At 44.0% G+C, this 18,449-nt stretch overlaps 1 protein-coding gene across 8 annotated transcripts in view; it reads right to left on the bottom strand.

Annotated features, from left to right (window-relative positions):
• ATP2B1 (ATPase plasma membrane Ca2+ transporting 1) overlaps positions 1 to 18,219 on the bottom strand; it is a 61,155-nt gene extending 42,936 nt beyond the window's left edge. For 3 of the 8 annotated variants that reach the window (XM_086887781.1, XM_086887782.1, XM_086887776.1), the window contains exon 1: positions 17,423 to 17,658. The gene's annotated coding sequence lies outside the window, so the exon portion shown is untranslated. Of the gene's footprint in view, positions 1 to 16,578; positions 17,039 to 17,422; positions 17,659 to 17,747 lie in introns of those variants that run through there. The other 5 variants (XM_086887777.1, XM_086887779.1, XM_086887778.1 and 2 more) reach the window with 5 other exon arrangements.
• Between the last annotated feature and the right edge of the window lie 230 nt (positions 18,220 to 18,449).

Raw genomic sequence — 18,449 nt, 5'->3', positions numbered from 1 at the left:
TTATACTTGTCATCCCTTTAGCACTTTTCAATAAGTTTTGAGAGCTTAGCTCACTAATTCATTCTAGTGGGCCTCCTCTTTCTGGTACAGTTTAAGAAGCATGTTCAGTAGGCTTCACCTCATAGTATTATCTGACATATTGTATGATTTAGTAAGACTACATATTGCTTTATGCTTCAGGGACATCTCCAGTTTCAAAACTAGTCTTTCCTCATGATAATACTTTTCCATCTCTCTGAAGTCTGACCCACTTAAAGTCTAAGTTGTCATGCTTTCTGCACTGTCACACACTTCTAGCTACTCCAACCTTTCTAATTTATGCAGGGTTGGTTGCTGGTCTGGGATTGTTTTACCCACATGGAAGCATTACTGCAATACAGATATTGGCACCTGTCTGTAGAATGACAGTAAATTAACTGCTCTGTGATCAGTACATGACAATCCTCTGTCCACCATCCAATATAAGACAACAAATACCTCTCTCAGCAGTTTGTTTCTTTAACATAGACAGGGAACATATAAGCAGTGTTAGTAGACAGAAAGCACAAAGCTGAGATTCACATCACAGCATTTGTAACTCTAACAAAGCAGCAAGTCTGTCACATCCTCAGGTGACCAAAGGTATGGCTGTGCTACAGTGACATGGTGTAACACTCCCACTCACAGAGGTCCTGAAGCAGCTCTCATTATTTGACACTAACAACACTGCAACTTACACCTGCCCCCCTTATCCTTTCGCAGTGGGAAAAGCCATCACCTCTGCCAACTGCTTTAATGGAGCTGCGTCCATGAGCGTGGGAGGTCTGCTGTTTGCAGCAGTCACACAGGCAGCCCCGGGCCAAGAAGGCACACTTCTTGTGTGCTTTTCTACTCTTCTTTACAGCACCTCAGCCAATGAGAGAAGATATTTCATTTTGGGTCTTGCTCTAAGTCCATCTCTTGTGGGATATACAGCACTCCAAACAGTTTTGGCACTTCTTCCTTTAGCAATGTTTTGGGGTTTTTTTCACTGCTCTTGCTTTCTCCATATACTTCTATGATCTTTAAAAATAAACAATTTATTTCCTAGCCATCAAATCTGCCCCCCTCCAAGATCCAATAAGCAAGAGATCACCATGCCATGTTCCCAAGCCTCCACCTTCCCACTAGCTGTGATGGTAGCCATCCACTTCATGGTTCCACATCTGTGAGTAGGCTACCCATAGTCTTGTGGTGCAGAAAGCTGTCATCCAAAAAGGATCTCCCCCACCTCAGTGAAAAAATTAAATAGCAGCATTTCTACTGTCTGAACAAGTTTTCCCACAAGACACCTGGAGGAGCTCATTTATTTGTATAAGCCATACATGCAATGTGGATATGCCAGCTTAAGAGACAAGATACACATTCAGCCAGTGCTAGAAGCATCTTTATCTTGGAACTATATGGCTGCCACCTTTAAGATAACATTAAATCTCCCTTCAACTAAAGGTTCCTCTTCCTTCTGTTATTTCAAGTTGTAGTGGTTTGAGCAAACCCAAAACACAAACCAAGCAACGTGCCACTAAACAAATAGCACTACCCATCACTTTTCAGTGAAGGGCAGACACTGTTTGTTTAGATTGAACAGCAAATTCACCTGACTGTCAGACAATGGCTCAAGCAGATTTAGTAAATGTAGTTGATTTCTCGGTTTTGGTAAGCTATATCAAATTGATATACAAACTGGCTATGTGTAATTAATAATCACAGCTTCATTTCTGAAGTCTTCAGATGTAAAGAACTTTATTGTGCATAACTCTTTAGGTTTCTGAGATTACAAAGACATCAGTGCTTGATGAATGCATTAGAAAAAAACAACTCAGGAAAAATGCAAATAAAACCATGTTCCATAATAATGTTTATAAGGCCTGTGCCACACAGTAAAGGAAGTCCCTTCTCCAGTTTCCTATAAACCAAAGGCCTTAAGTCTTCGCTAGCATCAGTGGATCCTAGTACACTTTGCAGACAGCTCTGCTTCCAGTCTAATCAGCAATCATTCAAATTATGAGGTGAGCTAAGTGTCTAATTCAGTTCTGGCACAAGTCCCCTAGGCAGGGAAAGGGCATGCCTTGAAGAACTCCATTGCAACCAGCTGAACCGACTCAGTGCTGAGGATCAGCTATTAGATTCCCTTCACTCCCCTGCCCTATCAAAGCACAAGGCAGCAGAACTAAAGTGGTAAACCAGCAGGCACTCAGATGCCTGGAGCACAACTACCTTTGGCATACACAGTGAGGTGTCAGTCTTCTGATAAGGTAGCTCTGAATCCTCAGCAGCAATTCCTAGTTCAACAAGCTTCATATTTGTCCTTCTGAAAGGCGGTGTCTGGATTGAGAGCCTAATGCACTAAATGCTCATAGTTCAGTTACAGCTGACCCTCAGGGCCAAGAGCCCACCCACCCACGAAGACTGCAGGTCATCAACCTGACTCAGCTAAGTCAGACCTGTTTTGTTCCTTCTACACAAAGCTACTTCCCACAACTGTGTGTTTTGCGGAGGCACATTGTAACTGTGTACCAGTTTATGTAAAAGTTATGTAAAACAGTTTATGTGTAACAGTAATGTAAAAAATTCGCATTTTGTTTCTAGTTATATACATAGAGTATCTATGTATATAACTGTATCTTCAGTATCTCTGAAGAAAGGGAATTGGGAAAGGTGGTATCAACGTCTTCACTCAAGTGACAAACTTGAATTTTGTGCATGTGCATCACTGCTGATGGCACAAACTCTTTAAATAACCAAGATTTGTATGTTCAGCTCATGGGTTCCAACAGACTTCCTTAAAGGACCAGTGCCACTGCACGTCTGACTGTGTCACACTTCAGCTCAGCATGAGATTCCTTCACTGTACAGCTGAGTAGGAGCTCACAGACCAACCCTTGTTAAGTCAGAAACCAACTGTATTTTTAATCTAAACCGTGCAACTCACAGATTTCTCTTAGGCAGCAAGGAGGTAAAGCAGAGAAAGAAAGACAAGAGCTTCCTCTAGCCTGAGGCTAGTAATACTCAGTGAAATGCCTGTTTCCTCAGTGGAGGGAAGTGACTGAGAAGATCAAGTCTCATGAAACAAACAAAAAATGATGCAGCACCATGAAGCAAAATTTAACACAAATTACCCAAACTCCCACAGTTAGGGACTCAGTCTTGCTGAAGGTAGTTTTGGGAAATTCCTTCACTGTTCCTATTGCTGCACTTTCCTAAGCAAACTCCTGTATCCCTGTTTTCCTCAAAGGATGCCATCAGCTGGTTTCTCAGCACTTTCAGTAGATCCTTAAGCTTGAAGGATACATGGCATTTGGAGAAGAGAGAGCAGACTACTAGGAAGCAGCTGTGCTAGGAGTCTTCTCCAAAAACCTGCTTTGCAGTCCCATTAAGAATGATTTATTTTAATTAGTTTGTCAAGGGAAATATAGAAAGAAGCCATCTGAAAACCTCTACGATTAAGCATTATTTTTGTAGCCTTAAAAAAAAACAAAATACAAAAGCAAACAAACAAAAAAACCCTACCTGATGTAGACAAGACTTAAAAAAAAAAAAACTGGTGCAAGTATGAAATCTGCTAGTAACAAGTAGCAGACTTGCTATTCACACTTTCAGGTAAGGAAAACACTGGTAAGGAAGATGAAGCGAAACTTAATGAAAAGTCCTACGCAGTAAAAACCAACCATACACCTCATTTCCAAGTTGTTATGAATTTACATCATTTAAGTTACACACAAACTCAAATCTGTACACCATGACAAGCACACTTGACAGCTAAGTTCTACCATGGTCTGTAATCTATTAACTTCTTAGTTTAATTTTACTTCCATTGTTTTACAACATTTTTTTTTCCATTTCCTCCTTTTCTCAAGGAAAGGGATGCTTTAAGAGACAAAAATTTATACCAATGGACTTCCAAATCTCCTTGATATTTATTCAGACATAGCAGCACAGTTTATAAACAATGTTCCCAGTTCACCTTCAGGAAAAAACCATGCATTATATACTGAACATATATGTAGTTTTGCATGTTGCACTCGGACTTGTTACCAGTAGATAGCAATTTTCTCTAGATTACCAATAGCTAAATTGTTACTTACTGTGTCATACCTCTACTACAGAGTCAGATTTTTGCACATGTACCCATTGCCTATGAAATCTTCTGCTCTAACCAATCCAGCATTAAATCAGGGTAGAGGTTGGTTTGTTTAGGTTTTTGTTTTGTTTTGGGGCTTTTTGTGTTGGTTTTTTTTTTTGGGGGGTGTGGGGTGGGAGGGTGGTGAAATAACCAGTTTTGTTGGTATTTGAGCAGTTATATAATAAAGGAAGTCAGCAATGTGATCAAAGAGTATACAGTCAGAACCCAGAATCAAACTAAGTGGAAAAGAACAAACAATTTTAGGCAGTTACACAGCTGTCTGTCAAAGTCACAATCTAGTTTGACGTGTGATGCTTCAGACACATAATTAAGCTAAACAGCTTTCAAGACACCTTTCTTCCTTAAAACTGAAAAAGTAGATAGTTACTAAAACATTACCTTGTTGTTGAGCAATTATTATTAAAATAAGCCATCAGCTGTCACAAAGTATTTTACACAGAGCAAATATTTTCAAGTATTTAAACAATTGCATCATGGCAAAATTGCCAACAGGAAGCCTAAACCAAGCTGTTTTATTATTTTAAGATATTTGAAGATCAGGATTCTCTGACTCCTTAATTTGGAGATTTCTGAAACGTACTATTAGATGTTCCTAAAAAGTGGATGCATTTTCCTGTGCATGGAAAATCCTCCACTGTTCTCTTTTGACAAGACCAGGGCTGAAGGCAGACATTGCTAAGCTAAACTTAATGGCCTATGTTATGGAGGTCCACAAGTTTTGGTTTACTTGTCAGCTTACATGATTATTAAAATGGAACTTTGGACAAAAAAGAAAAAAAAAAAAATATTGAGCAAGGCAGTAAAACTCTGAATTCTGATCATAAGCCAAGTCACAGGGATAAACTTGAAGAACTTAATCCACAGTACCAGGGGGAAAGCAGAGCATATTTGGTAGGGGGAATGCACTTGCTGTGAGAAAACAACTTGTTCTAACCTCTGTGTGAAGTCCTGGGCAACTGTCTGGTTTTTTTACAGCCAAACAGTCCCTTCTGAGTACAGCAGTGCCTGAAGACATCTACAGACAGACACAGGTACACCCAAGGAGAAATCCAACAGGAGGAACTACAGTGGCTGCCCTGAATTCTTAATTGAGCTTGCACAGTAGTTTGACTGTTCTGGAATATTTGACAGTTATGAATTATACAAGTAAAGTGTCTGGACAAAAGACTGTTTTCCAGGAAATGCATCTTGCAGGGTTCAAAAATCCAGAAAATCTCCTCAGAGTTTACAACCAGGAGCCAGACTCCACGTCACAGGGCTCAAAGGTTCTTGTTCAGAGATGTTTTGCACTAGCAAATGGTAAAAATAAAAAGGCAGTTAGGTTTATTATTCCACTTATCTGGTTAGTGACCAGTATGTTAGGGTGAGTTACCCTTTTGTTTCTCTGAAATCATTAAACTGTCACTGAATTCCACAAACTAAAAATAATCAGAGCAGTAGTATAATAGAATAATAATATCAGAAAATAAGATAACAGAGCAAACTACATTGGCATGTAAAGATGTCTATTGATTTCCAAGTGCAATTGTTTTGATTATGTTCGTAGTATCTATATATACACCAAGACTTCGTTCAAGTCCAAACTTCTTTCATTCTGGCTGAGAATTTTATATTGAATGTCTCTTCACACAGAAAGAAACAAGTAGTCTCAGAATAAGCAAATAAAGGTATATGGCACCCTATGGAAGTAGAGAAGTTTTTCTTCCCCATGTGAGGCTTCTTATCATAGCTCTTTCACATACATACACAATTCCTATAAAAGTGGATCTTGGATGTATAACTAGATGTACAAGTATTTTAATGGATAGCCCCATCCAATTGTTGATACACAAAAACAGATCAGACTACAATTACAAAGGTATATACAACACCAGTGTTTACCATTATAGCAGGAGATAGCATCTGAGACACCTGATTAGCTTTCAGCAGCTATTTGTTGACCCATTTTTCAGGAAAATCCCTCTCCTATTAATTAAACTCTTCTTAACTCAGAATTACACACGGACATATTTGTAAGAGGTGCTACTCAGCTATTTAAGCTCATGAAAGCTACTTTTGCAGAGCCAGCAGAGGGAGTACAGACATCATTTTACTTATCAGCTGTGAAAAAGATACCTTGTAAGAAAGCACTAAAAGAGCTGTGCCTGCAAATCTAATGCACTTGGTTTAAAGCATGCCAAGAACTTCCTCGGTCTTTCATAGACATGTATGTCAATGGGCAGTAGAGCTGGTGTTTTGTTTCTGATCCTCAACCAGCTGTCACATCTTAAAAGCCAAATAAGTCAAATTTTCACATCAAAAAGTCAAAAAGTCCCTCCTGACAAATGGGGGGAGCAACTCTAACAAGTAACAGAAGGTCTGATGCTTCATGTGCATAAAAAAAAAGGGAAACAAACAAACAAAAACTCAACAACTAAAACCATCATATAGCTGCAATTCAAGTTTTTATTCCTATGGATTCTGCTGTTTCTGAAAAACCCTTTTGGTTGTCCATTTCTTAGAAAACAACTTCACCTGGAAGACAAGCTGAAAAACTCTTAAGTTCAAGACAACCTCTAGCAAAGGAGCCAGGAAGGCACACATAGCAGTGCTGGACTAGAAGGTAACAAACAGTAAACCTTTCTGCTGATATTCAGAGAGGCGCACACCTCCTGGCAAATCTGGTTTTACACAGCCTCTGAGGCAAGAGCTCTGCTGCTTTATTTAGCATTTCCATTGATCAGCCTGCTTTGGACTTGACAATTATGACTGAACGGTGTTGACACAGTGGCGGCTGTGGAAGCAGTTTTGGAAAGAGAAACAGGCTTTGAACAAACAGATTGATAGCTTGTTGCAGTCTCATGGAGGTGAACCCAAAACTCAAGCCCAACACAAGACAACATACCTTCCTGGCAAAAACTCCACAAATAGACACATTTTTCAGTCTACAAAACTGACTGGATTTTATTTCCTTGAATGAAGTCCGCATCTCTTAACTTGTTAGTATGAGGCTAAGCTCATATAAAATTCTTTCCAATCTTAAGCATTTATCAAATAATTTTTTGGGTGGCTATTTCTAAGTGTCACTATTTAGAAGTCTGTATATTGTCATACAAGTGCAATAAATGCCTTTGTCTCAAAGTTTCTTCTTGAAGAACAGCAAAACACTCCTCCTCCCAAAGAAAAGATAAATTTCCATCATCTTAAACTTCACATGAACTTTAAAAAGCTTTGACAGCTTAAATCATTAGATTTTGATTACTACCTACCAAAGAAAAATGTGCCTGTAGCTACATAATTTAGCCTTCACTTGTTTCAGGTTTTAAAAATAGAAGAACAACCCTTCAGCAAATTAGATGGCTGTTTCTTCTCCCCATCTACAAGAAAGTGGTATTCACTTCTCAGCTTCATTCTCATGTGGCAGATTCACGAAATTAGTAAGTCAGAGTGGGCTGAACTGGTTCCCATCTTAGAGAGCTTACATGATATTTTACAGATGACTAAAAAGTTTTACCCCTGTGATGCAACAAAGCCACCTCACAGTTTTGGTGTTGAAATTCAGAGTTCCCATAGCTTTCTCCATTTGTGTGCTGTGCCTGGGCAGCTCCCAGGGCTCCAGCCAGGCTGCTCAATACGTTCTATGCAGAGCAACCACAGCGAGGAAAGCCACGCTTCTTCCATCACTAGCACGGTGAAGATCAGCTATCAGGATGCACACCAACCACTCTGATCCACCCCAAGTTACACTCTGATCATTCTCCAAGTTATTGCAGTCTCTTGTGACAACACTGAAGTTCCTGCAGGTACACAAAACGCTCATACAGACAGTAAAAATGTTTTTTATTCAGGCAGAATGGTAATCTAACCAGACTCACCACACAGATAATCCAATGCCAGTGCCAACTCAAAACACGGCACAGAACTACGCTGAACCTGCTAGAGTGAAGCAAATATGAAACCATACTCGCAGGAAATACACCACAAAATCATCCAGCAACTGGAGCCTTGCTAAGCTCCCAGCTAACTAACTACGTTTATAACACTTTACATTTGAGAGGCTGACATTAGGCTTCTAATCAGCAAGTTAAGGCACATGATCCATTTATATAAAGTAGGGTGTTTCAAGGGGCTGAAAAGCCCCTTGAAACATGAGCATCCTCTCTCTTGGTGAAGTTTCTACAGCAAATTCCACAGAATTTTATACTTTAGAATTACTACAGCTGCCTTTAAGGGTCTACAGAGGCTTCTTGTTATCTCAGTTTTTAACCTGAAACCCTTCAATTTAGTACGCAGCTGAACAACTACTGACTTTAGCATTAATCACGCCACAAGATTTAGTACTTCAACAATTCGTAATAGACAGCATGCAGCAGATGCAAGAGCTTTTCTAAAAAGTCAGTGTTGAAATCGTATTCTTCCCCATTACCTGTTTTCACCACCTGAAAGGTCTGTCTCACACCTGTGTGCATTTCATGGGTTAAAAATTTACATTCCTTCCATCATATGCAAGATTCACCTGACCAAACGGGAGCACCTACCTCTAAGGTAGCCACTTCAGGTGTTTTTTGTAAATGGGCAATGGATAAATTAAATATATATATCTAAATAATAATTTTAGCCACCTAGGACATGATCTAAAATAGTCACATGAATCTCAGATGCGTTTGTGTCTCTTCAGCAACAGAGGCGGCCCAGAGTGACTAGTTTCAGTTTTTTAAGACGCTTATGTAAGTGGCCAGGATTGCTCTGCCAAAGTTAAGCACAGTCTGCTGGGCTGAACTCGCATATCAAGCAGCTGCACTACCATGTCAGAGCAAGAGGAAGGATGTGGCTTCACAGTTAGTTTAGGAATACCCAACCCTGTGCTACTGCCAGAAGGTACAGCCCTGTGCCAGCACCGCCGCTCACCTGACCTCAAGGTCAGGGGACAGCCCTAGATGAGAACGGGTGACATGGAAGACAGCAGCAGCACCAGCGGTTCCTCCTGAAGGTCACACAGTGACAGGGACTGCCCCTTCCAGCCAGCACGGGCCTCACCAGCTCAAGTCAATCATGGAAGCTCTTCTCCACACCCTCATCACGCTCATCCTGGGAAAAAGACAAGCCTAGCTGCACCTGCCCTGCAAGGCCCCACTACAGACCATTCCCAGAACCCTTTTTAGCCTTCCTCTTCTCAAAGCCACCTCACTCTACTTCTCCCCACACACGGCAGGACAGCCTCTCATCGAGTGTTGGGAGAGGTGCAAAACAAGGCACCATTTTTGGATGTGGCCTCACAAGCACGACTAAAGGCAAAACCCACTGGTCCCACTCTTGCTTATGCTGCCCAGTGTGGGCCAGCCCTTGCCAGCACAGGGGAGCCCTGCAGCTGGCTCAGGCTCCCTGTACTGCAGGGTGGCCAAGACCTTTCCCGCAGGCATCCTCCTCCCCACGGCAGGGTACAGGTGCCAGCCAGCCTCAGCTCTCCTGCTCACCCCCACTCCTGGAATCTAGGACATGCAGTAGCCCTACAACCACGTCACCATTTTCAGCTTCTGCCAACTGTGACAGTGAAGAGGAAAGCCTGTCAGAAGTGTTTTTACTTGGTCAGCTCAGTAATGCTCAGGAGGGGCATTTGGCAGCTCCCCATCAGGAGTTTGAAATCGCCCTGTTTTACAACCACTGACTCAAAGTAACGTGCATTAACTTTATCCAGTTCAAAGCATTTTGCCCAGGCTTATATATACAACCTTATTCTCCATATTTATTTCTGTAGCCTTAGATTTGACTATCAATAGAAGGCAAATATAAAGCTTTGAGCCTATGCAAATTCAGTGTTGCAGTTTTGGAATAAGAGATTCATCTATCAAGAATGTTAAAACTATCTCCCCAGAAAATATGAAGTACTCCGCTCAAGCATACATCCCTTGTATTTTTCCATCTGGTAAATCAATTTCCTGTGTTAAGAAGGTAGCACATCAGTTTTAGGATATCGGACTTCTCACAAAACAACTTTTCTAAACCAATTTGCTAATATGGTTTGAGGAGCTGCTGTCCAGCGCCCGGCAACACCAGGAGCAACAAGAAAAAAAGAAAGACATACACAAATTACTCACTCACAAGCAAGACGTGTACCACTGCTTTATATGCTGGTATCTAATTTTGGATGTGCGTGTTTGTACCAAAGTGCTTTTGAAAGGTTCCTATAACCTGGTATGCAATGCAGAGTGGGTGACTCTATATGAAGGATAACTCCACTTTAAGTGCCTCCACTACCAGTAAACAGCACACATAACACACAAATCCAGAAAAAGAGACCCCGCTTTTCTTAAATCCCAGAGAATTTATTCCCTTTATTCCCAAATCTCTTTCAACTCGCTTTAGAAATACAGCTCTAGTTTAAGAAAAGATCCTATTATCAAAATGCATCTGAAAGCAGACTCTGTGAAGATGTCAAGATGTTTCACTATGCAAAGCAAGCTCATTGCAGAATAAGAAAAATCACTGTCAATGTTAACTACATGGATTTCAGAGCAGAAGTAGGTGAACACAAACTGAAATTATTTGTGTTCTTAATAAAGCAGAAGTAAAGCAGTTGTTCTAGCAGTGGTAAAGCACCTTCCCTACTCTCTCCAGATGTCAGTCTCAACTATGCATATTTGAAAGCCATCTGGCACAGACCCTGACAGCCAGTTTAAATCATTTCATGTTTCATACAACCTCAGCTAAGTGAGGCTGGTAGACACTGCTCTAATTTAAGTATTGATTTGCACTATGCTCCATAGGTTTCATGAGGTTCTGCATCAGCTTCATTCCCAAGTGAAGAAAAATTGGCAGATCCAAGCAATGTAAAGCAATTTGAAGTGCAATATCAACACTGATACCAGTAGTACCTAGATGGAAGTGAAAAAACTCCTGTTCAATATGCATATTAAGATCCTGATCTACTAGATCAAACTAACCAGAAGATATTAAAAAATACTGCCCTTTCTGAAACTGTTTAAGGGCTAAGCATACCTGTCCCCTTTTCTACCCATTTATTGTTACTATCTACTCAGTCTTCTCTATGTAAAAACACCAGAAAGCAAGTCTGGATGCTCAACACAACAAGCACAATTTTCTTTTCCTCCACTGGAGTATTAGAAACCACCTAGGCATATAGTTCTTGTGTTTTAACACAAATATACTTTTATGGAACACCATTAGTTGAAAACTGGCACTCAAACTACTCTCCCCTCTACTGTCAAAGCAATAACTTCAAGTTCTCCCATGTGAAAAGGTTAATACTCTCCAGGGAATGGTTTCATGTGACTGCTGCACAAGGAGGAACATTCCCAACCACCAATCCAAAGATCCGTGTTGCTTTCCTCATGTGAGCCTCACTTCCCACCCTGAAGAGACTAGTGCACAAACCATCTAGCAGTACACTAAGTAGACTCAAATTGGTAGAGATGGCACAAAGGAGGGGGGAAATTATTTCAGTTAGCCTAAGATGAAAATTAAAGTAGCCATGAGGTCACCTCAGCCAGCCCATGAAACTTTGCACTCACAGTGACAAACCAAATAAGCAATTACAAATGATGCTCTCTCTGTCCTCAGTATCTTGGATTATGCTGATCAACCAGTAGCTTCAGAAGGACATCATAAAAGGCTGATAAAACTTTGGAATATTAAAATAATCTTCAAACATATTAACAGAAGTGACTAACCAACCTTTTGATGGGGACTTGAAAGACTCCTGTCTCTTGAAACACCTACCATACAAAACCAGATGTTTCCCAAGCTTTTGGAGAGTCACAGTGACCACCTTCAACTTTTTAGGACCCTCTTAAAATATTCTTTATAAAAGTGTGCTGTAGCTACAAGACTTCTTTATTGCTAGTGGCCTAAGAGCAAAAAAAGTTATGCAATTTCTACATAAGGGCACATCTGTAACACTGCAGTGAAGAGCACTTGATTTTTCCTTCACTGGTGTATTAATGTAAAGATGATTAAGTTCATCTTTAATACAAAACCTTAAAATGAATATAAAAGTTTTAATGAAGACATAAACAGAAAAAGAGCACACCACTATAACCCTTGGGGCATATCCCAGAAGTGAGATCGTTGCTTAAAGCAGAGAGGGCTGAATCATCTTTCCTGCCTTGAGTTGGGGTTTGTTGCTATCAACTATGCAGAGCATGGTACATCCTGGGCCTCCTCTGCCCAGACACTGTACACCAAGGGGTGAGAAACCAATAGTGTTGTTTTCCCTGCTGCTACCTTATCTTTCTGTGAATATAAGGGCACAAGTAAGGGTAGCAGATTACAAGTGATAGGCTCCCAGAAGTGTGTTTTAAGAACATGGTGTTTCCTGTGGTCACTGGGAATTAAGGCTACATCCAGCTCATACACAATACTAAAAAAAATGAGACATGCAAACCACTAAAGTCCACTGTAAATAGGAGGCCATGCAGAAACTTACCTAACTCTCTTCTACAATGCAGCATCAGATTATAAGCAGCAAGAAGCCAGGGCTACCCCTAGTGCTAAGACTGGTCATGCTGTAAGTGGCAGAACCAAAGTTTATCAAATGTCATCCTCAGAGTGCATCTGTGCACTCTTTAACTGCACAGTACAGTTGCAAATACCAGTAAGGAGGAATATATTCTCCTTCTCAGTCCATTCCCCTTCAAAGGCAAAGATGTTATTTGTCTGCTTTGCAATAGCAATTACATATTATCACTTACTGGACAAAAAAGTAAGTTATATTTATTTTCAGAGCTATTTCTGATTTCTTCTTTAAATGCCTCCTACATTTTTGTTAGATTTCTTCTCCCACAATACCTCTGAAAAACCAATGGAGAAAGCCTCATACCTACTTTGCAATTCACCAAAATTAAACTAATAACACCTCCTGCTGTCATCTGTCAGTTAGAGTAAGATTTATAAGTGGCAGCAGAAATAATTTTCATAACGTTTACTGGAATATCAATAGCTTGAACAGACAGATCCTTCAAAGATACTGCTCATATCAAATGGAATCTGTCATGGAAACTAGAAATTCATTTTAATTAACTGTATTTGAAAGCCTGATAATTTAAAAATAAAAGACAAAATGGACAATACCATGTGTTTGTGCAGAAATTACATTCTGTGTGAGAAGGTGCAACTATTACAAGATGGGTTAGTCTAATATTTTGCCTGTTGATTTCACTGTACATGTCCCCTCCTGTAAATCCTCCTTCTATACTGCTCGTTATCATTGCTTACATCTTCCGTGTAAAACTGCTGAACATATTCTTATTTTTTACATGCACCAATAGATGTTTGGAGGGCTTCATGAACAAAAAATTACTCTTTTATCACTCTGTTCAATTAATGAACATGTTCTTTTCAGCTAATTGAAACCTAAGTTAGGAGAACACCAACATTAGGTATGGAAAAGTGAAGGAGTCCAATCTTTATAAAGATCATGCTATTCTGAATTAAATTGTAAATCTTAATGCTTGTGAGAAATACCCATCCTCTACATAAGGCATCAGAGGTTCACTTCTTTTTCAAACCAGCAACAGTATCACCTCGTCTCTCCTGCCTCCCTTGTTCTTCAATCTGTTAAACTTTGCAACATGAAATAAAAATGTCTTCAGAGAAAATTTAACATGTTTGAATAAAAAAAGAAAAAAGAAAAAAACCTGCCTGAGACCATTGCACACACTCTAGAAAGCCAGTAGGCAGAGCTAATCCTAGCTTTTTAGACACAGTTCTGTAACTCCTAGATTTTATCTAGTTTTTAATTAAAATACTCTATAGAGAAAGATCCTTATCTCTTGAACTGCAACTTTTAACAAGTCTTATTATTATTATTTCTTATTTTAAGACAAGTAGAGAATACTAGAGAATACAATTTTAATACTATTACTGCAATTGTATTGATCCTTTTGTAATAAAGTAAGCATGCGTTTCTATAACAGAGATCTCTTATAAATTCAAGCAGTCTTCCTTATTTCTTAAAAGATATTTACTTTTAAATGTCCAGGACTAATCATAGCTGCTCATTATTCTGCATTAAATTTTGCTAACTGAAACCTGACTGCACCTTTAAATTGGATGCAAATTATTTTTTGCACTAGTATTATTTTCTCTCTAAAAATGGAAGAGAACATATATAAAAATAAAGAGTTCAAACACTGAAAGGCATTACTGAGGTCACATTTCAGTGGTAAAGAATGCCATTAATATTTAGTCTACCTTAATGGAAGAAATTCGAGTTAGAAGATACTTTAGGTTATCTTGTCCACCCTCATGTCAAGGGAGAGTTGCTTGCTATGGCATGTTATTGATTGTTTTGCCAGGGTCATTTTGAACTTGTCACTTAACAGTAAATTCCCAGCTCTAAAATCTTAAATGCTGGTGAACTTAATTCTTCCAAAGAATCTGTTTTTGAGGTGGCATTAGCAGATCCAGCCTAGGTTTCCTCCTACTTTGTATCATCTCATGATAACCTCCCATTTATCACATTAGTCTTTCCAAATCAACTCAAACAGTTAAAAACAAAGATAATAGTAGTAATTCCTAGACCTTTGTGCCTTTGCTACAGGACACTTTTAAGCCTTTCAATTTTCTTTGAAGCCTTCTACAACACAGTTTAGAGATTCTCAATTTTAACAGCTGACAGAAGCTCTCTATATCGTGGTCCACAAAAGAATGACTTTCTAAACGAGACTCTACCTTTTAGAGTACAGTGGATTTTAATTTGCAGGATTAACCCCAGATTATTAAATGGAAATGTATTAAACAAATGGGGATCCTTTCCTTGGACCCTTATCTAGCTGTATATAAGGTAACTTTGTGTCAGAAACCGATACACAGTTTATTCAATGCTAGTGTGACAGAAGTCTTGTTTTTTACTTTAAATTCCCAAAAACATTTGCTTAACATGCAAAAGCAGCAGTATGTGTGCTGACAAATAGTACATCCAAAATTCCCTTTAAAATTAGTTTTGACTTGTATAATTTCAAGGATCCACATGGCTTTCCATGCGTTTTTCTTTGAGTGCATAAAAGTAATAATGTTGCAATTTATCACTGACATAGGAACATTGATTGGGAAAACCTTCAAGTATCTGTACGCAACACAGGATTCACGTTTCCTTCAGCTAACTCAGCCTAGTTACCATAATCATCAGTAGGAGCAGCAGTAAACCGAACCACACAATGATGCTCTTCCAGACCGAAAATTTCACATTGAAGTGCGTGAGTTTTTTTCCTCACTGAATTCAGTGACCACTTTTTCCACTGACACCAAGAGTTTCCATTCATTATGCCATAAGTATTAAAGTCCTAGTACATTGGAAGCTATTCCTGCCAGAAGAGCCAATAGTTTAAAGATACACAAGTTTGCTTCTATTGGAATTCACAATTTGTGATGCTTGGAAGAAATCCTTGAAAACGCCAACAACAAACAGCTGAAAAGAAATGGTCCTGGCTATAGCTACAGCTTCCACCTTCTGAACACACAGTATCATGAACCAAGGAATTGGCAAGGTGACTAACTAACCTGTCCAAGCACTTAAACACATTATTTTAACCCAAATTAATTAGGACCAAGGCATATTTTAAAGATGCAACAGCTTTTCTACAGGCGGTGGTTTTCCAAGGGCACACTCACTTCATTCCCCAGGAAGTCAAGATTGCCAGCCACTAATGATGGAAGATATTTCACAAGTACAGTGGGCTTGGAAACTGACTTCTAAGAAGGGACTTGATTTGAATAGTCACATAGCCAGTCACCTCTCAAGCGCTGTGAGGAGATACCTGCAAACATTCTCTGAATGATGGTTTCACACACAGCATAAGGTACTCTCACCAGCTCCTTCTGAAAAGACCTTGAGACCTTCACCAACTGAAGTAACAAAATTACGAATGCCATATATAACAGGTATTTAAGGATTTCCGTAATGTAGATCATAAAATGACGAGAAAAAAAAGCCCCCGAAATTTTGTTACTGTTCGTGTGTCTCGTCACCAGCCGCTACAGTTTAAAGAGTCAACCGTAAAAAAGGTTTTTGTGGAATATGGATCATGCACTGCACTAAATAAGCGCCTATTACAGCTGGACTAATACACTACCCCTCAGGCTGCCAACCCTGGGACAGACTCAACCACAGCCCTCCGTTCCTAGACGCTTCCCCCAGCTCAGGCTGAGCCCCTTCCTGCCCCTGGTGAGCACCACTCGCACGGGCGCTCTGAAGGAAACGCTCCCGGGGACCGCAGACCGCTTCTCATGAGATCTTCCTCTCGAAATCGTATGTCCTTCCGATTTCAGCCTTTATGGACTGACCGAGGGGCTCGGCAGGAAGCCAGGGCAGACGGCGGAGCGGACACCCACCCCACTCCGCCCCACTGCGAGCGCTGCCTCCCGCGCTCGGCAGCGGCCAGCCATCCCCGGCGGAGGCTCCGACCCGCTCCCAAACTCACGTGGTGCGACAGCCAAAGGTTACACGCACCGCCGGGACGAGGATGACACCGCCGTTGGAGGCGCTTCCCACCGCGGAGCGGCCCCGCGGGGACGGGCTCACCCGCGGCGAAACGCCCGCGAGGGCTTCCCTCTGCCGGCACCCCAAGCGGTGCCGCATCCCTTCCTCGTCCGCGCCGCTCGATGAGCAGCCCTGGCAGGCATCGATAAATCAAACCAGCCCGTCCACTCCGACGGAAAGCTGCGTACGACTCAGCCGCGGCCAAAAACACCGCCCTGGGGGCGCGGCGGGCGGGCGAGGGAGGTAGGGAGGCGGCGGAGGAGGCTGCGCGGGTGCCGGGCTCCCAGCCCCCGCGGGGCGGCGAAGCGCCCGGGATGTCGGTGTCGTGCTGCCGCAGCGGGCTAATCCCGGCTACTTAACCCGGCGGGCGGCGGGGGCTGAGCACCACCTTAATCCACGGCGTGTGCGCGCCCGCCCGCCGGGAGCTTGCAGGGCCGTGGCGTGCCGGCCGTGTCCGGCCGCGGGGTCCCCGACGGTGTGACGGTGCGCTCCCGCGGCGGCTCAGCCCCGCATCCGCTGCCCTCAAGGTCACGCCGTGCCCCGGCTGCACGGTGGCGGCCAGGTGCACGCTCCGGTTACCTGCGGGGAGAGCCGGAGAAAGCCCGGGAGCGCGGCACCCAGCCCCTCCGGCCGCGCCGCCCCCCCGAGCGAGCCCGGCCACGGCTCGCAGCCCCGCGGCGGGAGCGGAGCGACGCTGCACCTGCCGCCACGCTGTCGCCCGCCCCGGTCGGCCGGCCGGGAGGAGAGCCGCCCCCAGCCGCCGCCGCCGCCGCCGCCGCGCTTACCTCTGCGCCGTGGGGCCGACACAGCCGCCAGCCGGGGGCCAGGACGAGGCGCCCGTGAACCTGACGCCGCCCGCTCGTTCGCTCGCCGAGCGCACAAGGTCCCCGCGCTCCCCGCCCTGCCCACGACCGGCCGGCCCCGCCGCGCCGCCCCCGCCCTGCGGCCGCGCGAGGAGGGCGGGAGAGGGGGCGGGGGGGTGAAGCGGCGACCGAATTGGGGAGGGAAGGAGGGAGGGGGCACCGGCGCAGGGGAGAGCCGGGGGAGGAGAAGGAAGGAGGGAGGGAGGGAGGGGGGCGCGGACGGCCCGCCCCGCCCCCGTCGCCTCACCGGCAGGAATCAGCGATTCGCCCTCCTCGCGGGCGCTCCCACCGTCGCCGCCGCCGCTTCCCGGGGCCCGCCCGCCTCCTTCCCCCCGCACGCACCGGGCAGCGCCGAGCGCGCCGCCGAGCCCCTGCGCCGCAGAGGAGCCGCTACAGGAGCCGGGCGCCACCGGGCAGGGCGGGGCGGGGCGGGGCGGAGCGCAGCGATCCGCCCGCCTCCCGCCTCCGCCCGCCCGCCGCGGTCACTCACTTGCCCGCGCCCGCCGCCCCCTCCTCTCCCGGCGCCGCGGCCGCCGGTCCCCGCCGCCTCTCTCGCCGCCTGCGGAGTGCGAGCCACGTGACGGGGCCCCTGGCTCGGCCGAGGAAGGGGGGTCTCGACGTGCGGAGTCCTCAATGGGGGAGGCGGAGGCGGGGCCCCGGTAGGCACGGCGCCCGCGGAGGCGGAGCCCCGCGCCGCTGCCCGCCCGCCGCCGCTGCCGCCACTGGCGGGCGGGAGGCTGACGCGCTTGTTTCCATGACGTCGGCGGGCGGGGCCGCGGCGTTTGATGGAGCCCGGCGGGCTTCGGGGGTCGGTGACTTTGCCACGAGCGGCTCCGGCGGGGCGGGGCGGGGCGCGGGCGGGGCCAGGCGGGCTGTCGCGGCGCGTCCCTTCGCCCGTGGGTCGGGCGCCGCCGGCAGCGGGGCCGCGGGCCGCCTCGAAGGGGCGGGG

This window comes from Cyanistes caeruleus, chromosome 4 (assembly GCF_971803275.1).
Source record: "Cyanistes caeruleus chromosome 4, bCyaCae1.hap1.1, whole genome shotgun sequence".
In the NCBI taxonomy this organism is placed as follows: domain Eukaryota; kingdom Metazoa; phylum Chordata; class Aves; order Passeriformes; family Paridae; genus Cyanistes; species Cyanistes caeruleus.
Note: the sequence above shows the minus strand (reverse complement) of the source record. Positions and strands in the feature narration are given on the sequence as shown.